The sequence below is a fragment of the Elephantulus edwardii genome, unplaced genomic scaffold, assembly GCF_000299155.1.
Source record: "Elephantulus edwardii isolate Elephantulus edwardi_28Jun2011 unplaced genomic scaffold, EleEdw1.0 scaffold00020, whole genome shotgun sequence".
Lineage (NCBI taxonomy): Eukaryota > Metazoa > Chordata > Mammalia > Macroscelidea > Macroscelididae > Elephantulus > Elephantulus edwardii.
This window is the reverse complement of record NW_006399770.1, coordinates 19,349,029-19,357,151: the sequence shown is the minus strand read 5'-3', so window position 1 is coordinate 19,357,151 and position 8,123 is coordinate 19,349,029.

Sequence of the window (8,123 nt, the reverse complement as noted above, 5' to 3'; positions counted from 1 at the left end):
TCTATGAGATGGATTGATTCAGTGACTGGGGTTATCGGGATGGGTGTGTCAGAGGCGGTGCGGTTGGTGCAGGATAGAGCAGGGTTTAGGGCTGTTGTGCATAGGGTTGCTATGAGTCGGAAACGACTCGATGGCACATAACAACAACAACAACCTTCTTTTCTTTCAGTGGTGATAATTTTTGTTTTCTTGATATTGAGATTTATTCCATAATTAAGGCTGTAGTCTTTTATCTTTTTGAGTAAGTCCTCCTCACTTTCAGTAAGAAAGGTTGATATATCTCCTTAATGCAAGTTGTTGATAAGTCTATCTCTGATCCTGATACTACCTGTTGAACGATTTGTTCAGTATATAGATTGAATAGATATGGAAAAAGGAGAAATTTCTAAAACACATCCTCTATAGTTTCAAACAATACAGTGTTCCATTGCACTGTTCAGACAACATCTTATTGGCCTAGTTCTGGTAGCCTAGTGGTAAGGAGTTGCACCACTAACCTGAGGGAAAGTAGTTTGAATTGATCAGTTGTTTAACAAGACAAAGATGGATTATCTCATCCTGTGTGATGTACAGTCTCTGAAAACCCTCTGTAGGGTAAGTGAGGAGTCAGTTCAGACTTGATGGCACATGGGGTGTCAGAACCCTTGAATATTGGCTTTTCTAGCCATTGTCTTAGCCACCTTTGTGGAAGCATGGTCTCCAACTATCTTAACTGAGGCCACATAGGGAGAGCACAAAAAGAATGTATAGATAAGTTCTCTATTGCAATAGGTGAAGGGAATGTCAGTCTGAAATAAATAGCTGATCAGATATTGCGTGTGTATTGAAATGAATGTTTTGGAACAGAACATACATTATGGATTAATTTGCAGGGGTGAGAAAAGAGGAAAGCAATAAGCAAGATGGTTAAAAGGAATAACAATATACAATAAAGGTCTGCTTAGACACTGAACTTAGTTAATTGCATCAATTAATGGTAACTTGTGCCTAAGAATGATTGCTTGAAAAAGACAATGAAATTTGTAAGCTTTTGCTCAAAACATATTTGCATTAAAAAAATTAAAAGTGGAACATCTCTGCAACAATAAAATTACAATTTAAATATAAAAATGCATTTCTCAAACCTAAATTTTATTTTATTATGGTGAACTTAAAAGAAATAAGAACAATATAATTCTTTTAAAAACCCCAAATTCATTATCATGAATTCATTCCACCTTTGATGACTTTTTATGTGTGAGAGTATATCTCTCTGCTCCATAAAGTTCCTGATGACTTACTTTACAAAGTAGACTATCAGTTCTTCACAAGCTCTGAGTGGATTCAAACTATCAACATTTTGGTTAGGAGCTAAGTTCTTAACTATTTACACCAGTTGGAGAACTCTGAAAACATCATAGAACTTTCATTTTATGTAGAATAAAATATAGTTTCCTGACATTTTAAATTGGCTGGCTAAATTTTCTCACCAAGATACATTTATATCTGAAAAATACTAGTCAATATTAAACCTTGGGCATATAAAATTTGCATTTAATGCTAGAATAATATTTTTTTTGAGAATGAAAACAAAGCATTTGACTATGTGCTTTTTATAAAGCATTTAAAGACTTTAATTAGGAATGTAATTCATGGCTGATAGATTTTTCTTAGTAAGCATCAGGCCATATGGGGCTCATAAAATATATTTGGAAGCTTGCCCTTCCCCTGCCTGCTGAGTGGGAGTTCCAAAGACTGGTATTTCCACAGGCATCAGAATGTAAACAATAAGCTATCATCTGGATATGATAATCACATATTAAAATGTCGGTCATTTGCATTCTTCCTTAAATACAATGTTTAAGAGATATATTACTAATTGAAGATAATTTTTTTAAAAAAACAACTTTTTAAAATTATATAATTAAACCGTAGCTAGTTAAGGCTATTCCTTGGAAAAGTACATCATACTTGGAAAATTAGAGGAACAGTGAAAAAGAGGTAGACTCCTATGAAATGGATTCAGTGATTTCAGCAATGGGGTCAAGGGTGTCAGAGATGACAAGGATGACACAGGATGGGGCAGGGTTTAGGTCTGTTGTTCCTAGGGTCTCTATAAGTCACACTTGACTCGATGGCACCAAACAATAATAATGACTACATTGATCATTTATTAGTATTTTTGTATCTGAGTATTAGTAAGTATAAATAGTCACAGGTATATATGATTTACAGATTTAATGCATTGACTGAAATATTAAATAATCATACTTGATGGCACAGGATAGAACAGGTTTCAGATATTTTGTTCACAGAGCCACTATGAGTTGTACTTGATGTACTTGACTTGATGGTACCTAACAACAACAACAACAACAACAACAACAACAACAACAACAACACAATTTTATTAACTTTATAATACATGCTTCCATGTACTCTTCAAAATTGTGAAATAATTTTTAGTCTAAGGTAACAAGCAGTTAGTTTAGATTTCATGTAAATTAGCATGTTATAGGTTCAAATGGACAACACATCTTGCAAGCATTACTGTTCTTCGCTGCCACAGTAAAGAACAATGAAGACTGGGACCAAACATAAAATGAGTATATTTGGCCCAAACACAGCAACTCTCAAACACTTACAAAACTTTCCACCGGCCTTTTTCAGAAACTTTGAAGCTATTTGGTCAGCACACAAGCATTTAGCCAAGAAGAGATTTTTTTTTTCCATTTCAGAGACCCTATTACATTTTTCCTAGTAACATAAGCCCATAAAAATCCACTAACAGTGCTGGTTATCTTGTCATAAATGAGTACATTCAAATAAAGAAAAAAGATCATACACTGGAGGACTCTTTCAGTTCAGCAATTTGCAACATTTTTCCTTTCTATGGCACATTAGTGAATCTTTCCAGAACTCTCTACGAACATTAAGAATTAAGAAAGGGGTACTTCTTCACAGCTCCTCATTTAGAGCTTTTGTTGTTGTTGTTATTGTTATGTGCCGTCAAGTCACTTGTGACCAATAAGGACCCTATGCATAAAAGCTCTGAAGCCTTCCCTATCCTGAGCTAGTCTCGCTAATTCCAACACACCAACCTAAATTGCCCCAGTTACTGTATCAATTAATCTCATCACAGTTTTCTTCTCCTGCTCTGTCTTTCCACCCTTCTGATAATGATTCTTCTAAAAGGATTAGTACCTCCTGGCCATGTATCCAAAGTGTATGAGATAAAGTTTCAAAATTCTAGCTTCCAAGGAGAAACTTGGTTTCACCTTCTCCAAGACAGATCTTTTTTTTTTTTAAGACAGATCTTTTTTCCCCCTTTAGTCTTTTTTTATTTATACATATATGTTTCCTTATTGTGACTCAATCTAATATCATATTTAATGTCATGATTAGAATGACTTCAGGTAGATTTTCAGGTATATTTTCAAATTCTCATTTATGAAAACTGCTGTGTAGAGAATCTGGAGCCCTGGTGGGGTAATGGTTAAGGGACAAGATGCTAAACAAAAGGCCATAAGTGCTCTGCCGGAGAAAGATGTGGCAGATTTATTCTATGATAAGTTACAGCATGGGAAACCAACTGGGCAGTTCTACTCAGTTCTAGAGGGTAGCTAAGAGTGTTTTCAGTAGGAATTGACTTATAGTAACAAATGAATCAATTTGGATTTATTGGGGTTTGGTTTTTTTGTTGTTGTTTTTGGTTTCCATTTTGCAGTGATTGTATCTCTAGTGTTAGCCTAAAATTAGCTTTATTTTAGCCATTAGCCCCTTCTGGTCTCCAGCTACCTTAGCTATTGACACATGACTTTTTAAATCATCAACAGCTGTGGGACTAGGATATACAAGAGAGTGTTTCATACACTGGACAACAATACTTAAGAGAAACTGGAGCAAGGCCCTGGTGAGATCAAGACCTTGGTAAGATTGAGGTTCTGATGAAGGAAAGACCCTGGTGAGGACAAGACTCTGGTGAGGAAGAGACCCTTGTAATTTTGGTAGAGAGACTATAGCATTGATGTGGAGAAACAGTGGCAACATGTGACCTGAGGCTTCTTGCATTTGTGCTGGTCACAATTAAAGGTTTTACTGTTCTTGTCATATGCTTGAAGGAGAAACTGACTTATAACTGCTCTGAAGCAAAGCTTAACGGATGACTGAGGAAACCAGAGGCTTCTTGAAGTTGTGTTGCTAAACTGAAACCAGGACTTTTTCCTAATTAAGGCATTATTTACTGTTAATCTAGTGTGGGACTGCTGGATGAAACCTGCACTTGTATTGTGAGATATTTCTTGTGTCCTTCACTTCTCAATCTATTTCTCCTAATAAACCCCATTTTTAGTACCACAACTGTGAGTAAAGTCTGTGAGTAAAAAATGGATATTGAACCCAGTGATTGATAGATGCAGGAGTATTGGAGGGTAGCATGCCTGACATAGTAGCTAGCTGATTGCTGCTATGGATATTAATCATTACCCTTTATGAAGTAGATAAAAGTCAGACACAGCCATCTCCATGTTGTATCTGCTCCTTTCACAATCTCTCTCTCTAGATTACTACAATAGCTTTATGATCTGGGTTCTGCTACCATTCCTTTTCACCAATAGTGAATAGCAGCAAAGTGAACTTTTATAAAGTTAAGTTAGAGTATGTTTCAAAATTCCTGAGGAAATTCAAGATTAAAAGCCCTTACATGGCCTGTGCACTGGACTGTCCTCATCTTCTAACTCTTGCCCCTCGCTTGACTCTACACCAGATTGGCATCGTTCTTGTGGATATAATTCTAGACACAATCCTACCCAAGACGACTTGCGTTTACTGTTCTTTAGTTCAAGATCAAACTTCTTCCAGAAACACATTTTGATCCCACATTCCCTTCAGGACTTTACTTCAACAGTGTCTAATAACCCCCAAAACCAGAAAAGCACATATTTACTTGTTGTTTTTTTTTCTGTTTGTTTTTTTACTAATTAGTAGTGAACAATTTCATAGATTTTTTTAACTTACATCGACTATGCAAAGGCATTTGACTGTGTGGATCACAACAAACTGTGGCTAACTCTGAGAAAAATGAGAATCTCAGAACACTTGTTTGTGCTTATGCAAAACCTATACTTCGATCAGGAGGCAGTCATCAGAACAAAGCAGGGAAACACTGCATGATTCAATATCGGGAAGGATGTATCCCAGGGATATGTCCTATCTCCATACCTTTTCAATCTATATGCAGAACAGATCATCTGGGACGCTGAGTTGTGAGGAGGAATGTGGCTTCAAGACTAGAGGAAGACTAATTAACAACCTGCATTACGTAGATGACACAGCTCTGCTTGCTGAAATTGAGGAGGACCTGAAGCACTTGCCTCAGAATGTCAAGGAATGCAACCTTCAATGTGGACTGAAGCTCAACATAAAGAAAACAAAGATTCTTGCCACTGGGCTGATTGGCAGCATCATATAGATGGTGAAGAGACTTAAATTGTTAACAGTTTCATTGCTTGGCTCCACAATCAACAGTTTTGACACCAGTAGCCAGGAAATCAAAAGATGAATTGCATTGGAAAAGTCTTCTGTCAGAGACCTCACCAGATTACTGAAGAACAACAATGTCGTTCTGGAGACTAATTGTGTCTGATCCAGGTCATGTATTTGATCCAGATAAGTATTTGCAATAATATTTGCAATAACTTTGCTTTGCATCAGAAAGCTGGACAATAACTAGGAATGCTAGAAGAAGATGTCTTTTAGCTGTGGTGCTAGAGAAGAGTATTGTATATACCATGGACTGCTAGGAGAATAGTTTCATCCTAGCGAGGGTTACACCAGGCTACCATTAGAGGCAAGGATTCTGAAACTTTGTGTTATATACTTAGTGCATGTTGCAAGAAGAGACCAGTGCTTGGAGGGGGACATTATGCTTGGGAGGGAGGAGCAACAGTGCAGGAGAGGAAGACCCTCAATGAGATGAATTGACTCAGTGACTGGGGTAATGAGTTTAGCTGTGTCAGAGACAATAAGATTGGCTCAGTATAAGTAGAGTTCAGAGCTGTTGTACATAGGATCACTATCAGTCATAAGTGACTTGACAACACATAACAATAACAACAACAGTGAATACTTTAGTGGATATTTTTTTTACCACAATCATAATTTGCTGAAACAACACCTCTCTACAAAAGCAAAATCTCTTCAAATTTACAACCTGACATGATGAAGCAATCACTTAGTATGGTAAGCATGGCCTTGTTGTTCTTGACTATTCTCAAGTCAGAACTAACTCATAGTTGGCCCTCTAGTGGTTGCCCATCTGTCTCCCATGGAGCAGCTAGTGGATTCTAATCCCATACTATTTAGTTCACAGAACAATTAGGACTTAACCAAAGGCACGTGATTAGAATCTCAAGTTACTCCATAGGAAAAGGATGGACAATCTCTTCCAGAGTGATTAAACTGCTCTGAAAACCTCTTGGAGGGCTGGCTATGGGTTGGTTAAGACTTGGTGACACAAGACAACAGCAACCACAAGTTCTAGTGTTGTAGTCCCAAACTGTAGTAAACAGAAATGCAGAATTTTACCCTGGAGTTCCTTATGTAACTTTATACTCATTCATTCATAGTTCTCTGGTAGGTTATGCCTTATATTTTACCCTTGCTTTAGTTTCCAACGTGGTAACTAGCATGGGAGGAGACTACTCATCTTACTCTCAGGAAGCTATGGTGGATTTAAAATTCCAGAAAAGTTCAAAACATTTGGACTAACAACAAAAATCCCTATGGATTACACCATAAGAGTCCATTTCCACCGACAGCTGGTATCAATAGCTCACCAATTTACTTTTGTTTATTATCTACATCTTCACTCTAGAGTGAAAATTCCTTGATGAATAAGGATTATTGTCTCTCCACTGCTATTTCTTGAGCATCTAGTACAGTGTCGGTACACAATCTTTGCCCAATATATTTTAAATTTTTTATATGCATGTATGTATGTGTGTGTATGTATATGTATATGTAATATATGTATAAGTTGTTTTTGTTCTTGTTATGTGCCATTGAGTCGCTTGTGATTCACAGTGACCCTATGCACGACAGCCCTAAACTCTGCTCTGTCCTGTGCCAATTGCACTGTGTCTGACAATTCCATCCTGATTACACCAGTCACTGAATCAATCCACCACATAGAGGGCCTTCCCCTCCTGCGCTGTCCCTCCACCCTACCAAGCATGATGTCCCACTCCAAGGACTGGTCCCTCCTCACAACATGTCCAAAGTATGTTAGGCAGAACCTCAGAATCCTTGCTTCCAAGAAGTCGCCCGGTTTAACTCTTTCCAGGATGAATCCATTTGTTTTCCTAGCAGTCCATGGTACCCTCAATACTCTTCTCCAGCACCACAACTCAAAGGCATAAGTTCTACCTCTATCCTCCCTAGTCATTGTCCAACTCTCTGATGCATAACAAGTGATTGCAAAAACCATGGCCTGTATCAGAAGCACCTTAGTCTCCAGAGAGACACCATTGCTCCTCAGTACTTTGGAGAGGTCCCTAACAGCAGACTTTCCCAACACAATATGTCTTTTAATTTCCTGGCTACTGATGCCAAGAGTGTTGACTGTGGAGCCAAGCAAACTAAAGCTATGAAAAATTTCAATCTCTTCACCATCCATCCTGATGCTGCCAACAGGTCCAGTGGTGAGAATCTTTGTCTTCTTGATATTGAACCTCAATCTATATTGGAGGCTGCAGTCCTCGACCCTCTGCAGCAAGTGCTTCAGGTCCTCCTCAGTTTCAGCAAGCAGAGTTGTGTCATCTGCATAACGCAGATTGTTGATAGATCTTCCACCAATCTTGACCCCGTATTTCTCCTCATAGAACCCAGCCTCCCGGATAATCTGTTCTGCATACAGGTTAAAAAGGTATAGAGACAGTACTTCCCTGGTGTGCGCCCTTCCCAATTTTGAACCATGCAGTGTTTCCTTGCTCTATTCTGATGACTGCCTATTGGTCCAAGTATAGGTTTCTCATTAGCATGAGCAAGTGATCTGGGATTCCCGTTCTTCTCAGAGTCACCCACAGTTTGTTATGATCCACACAATCAAACGAAACACAGTCAATGAAACACAGTTATACATTCCT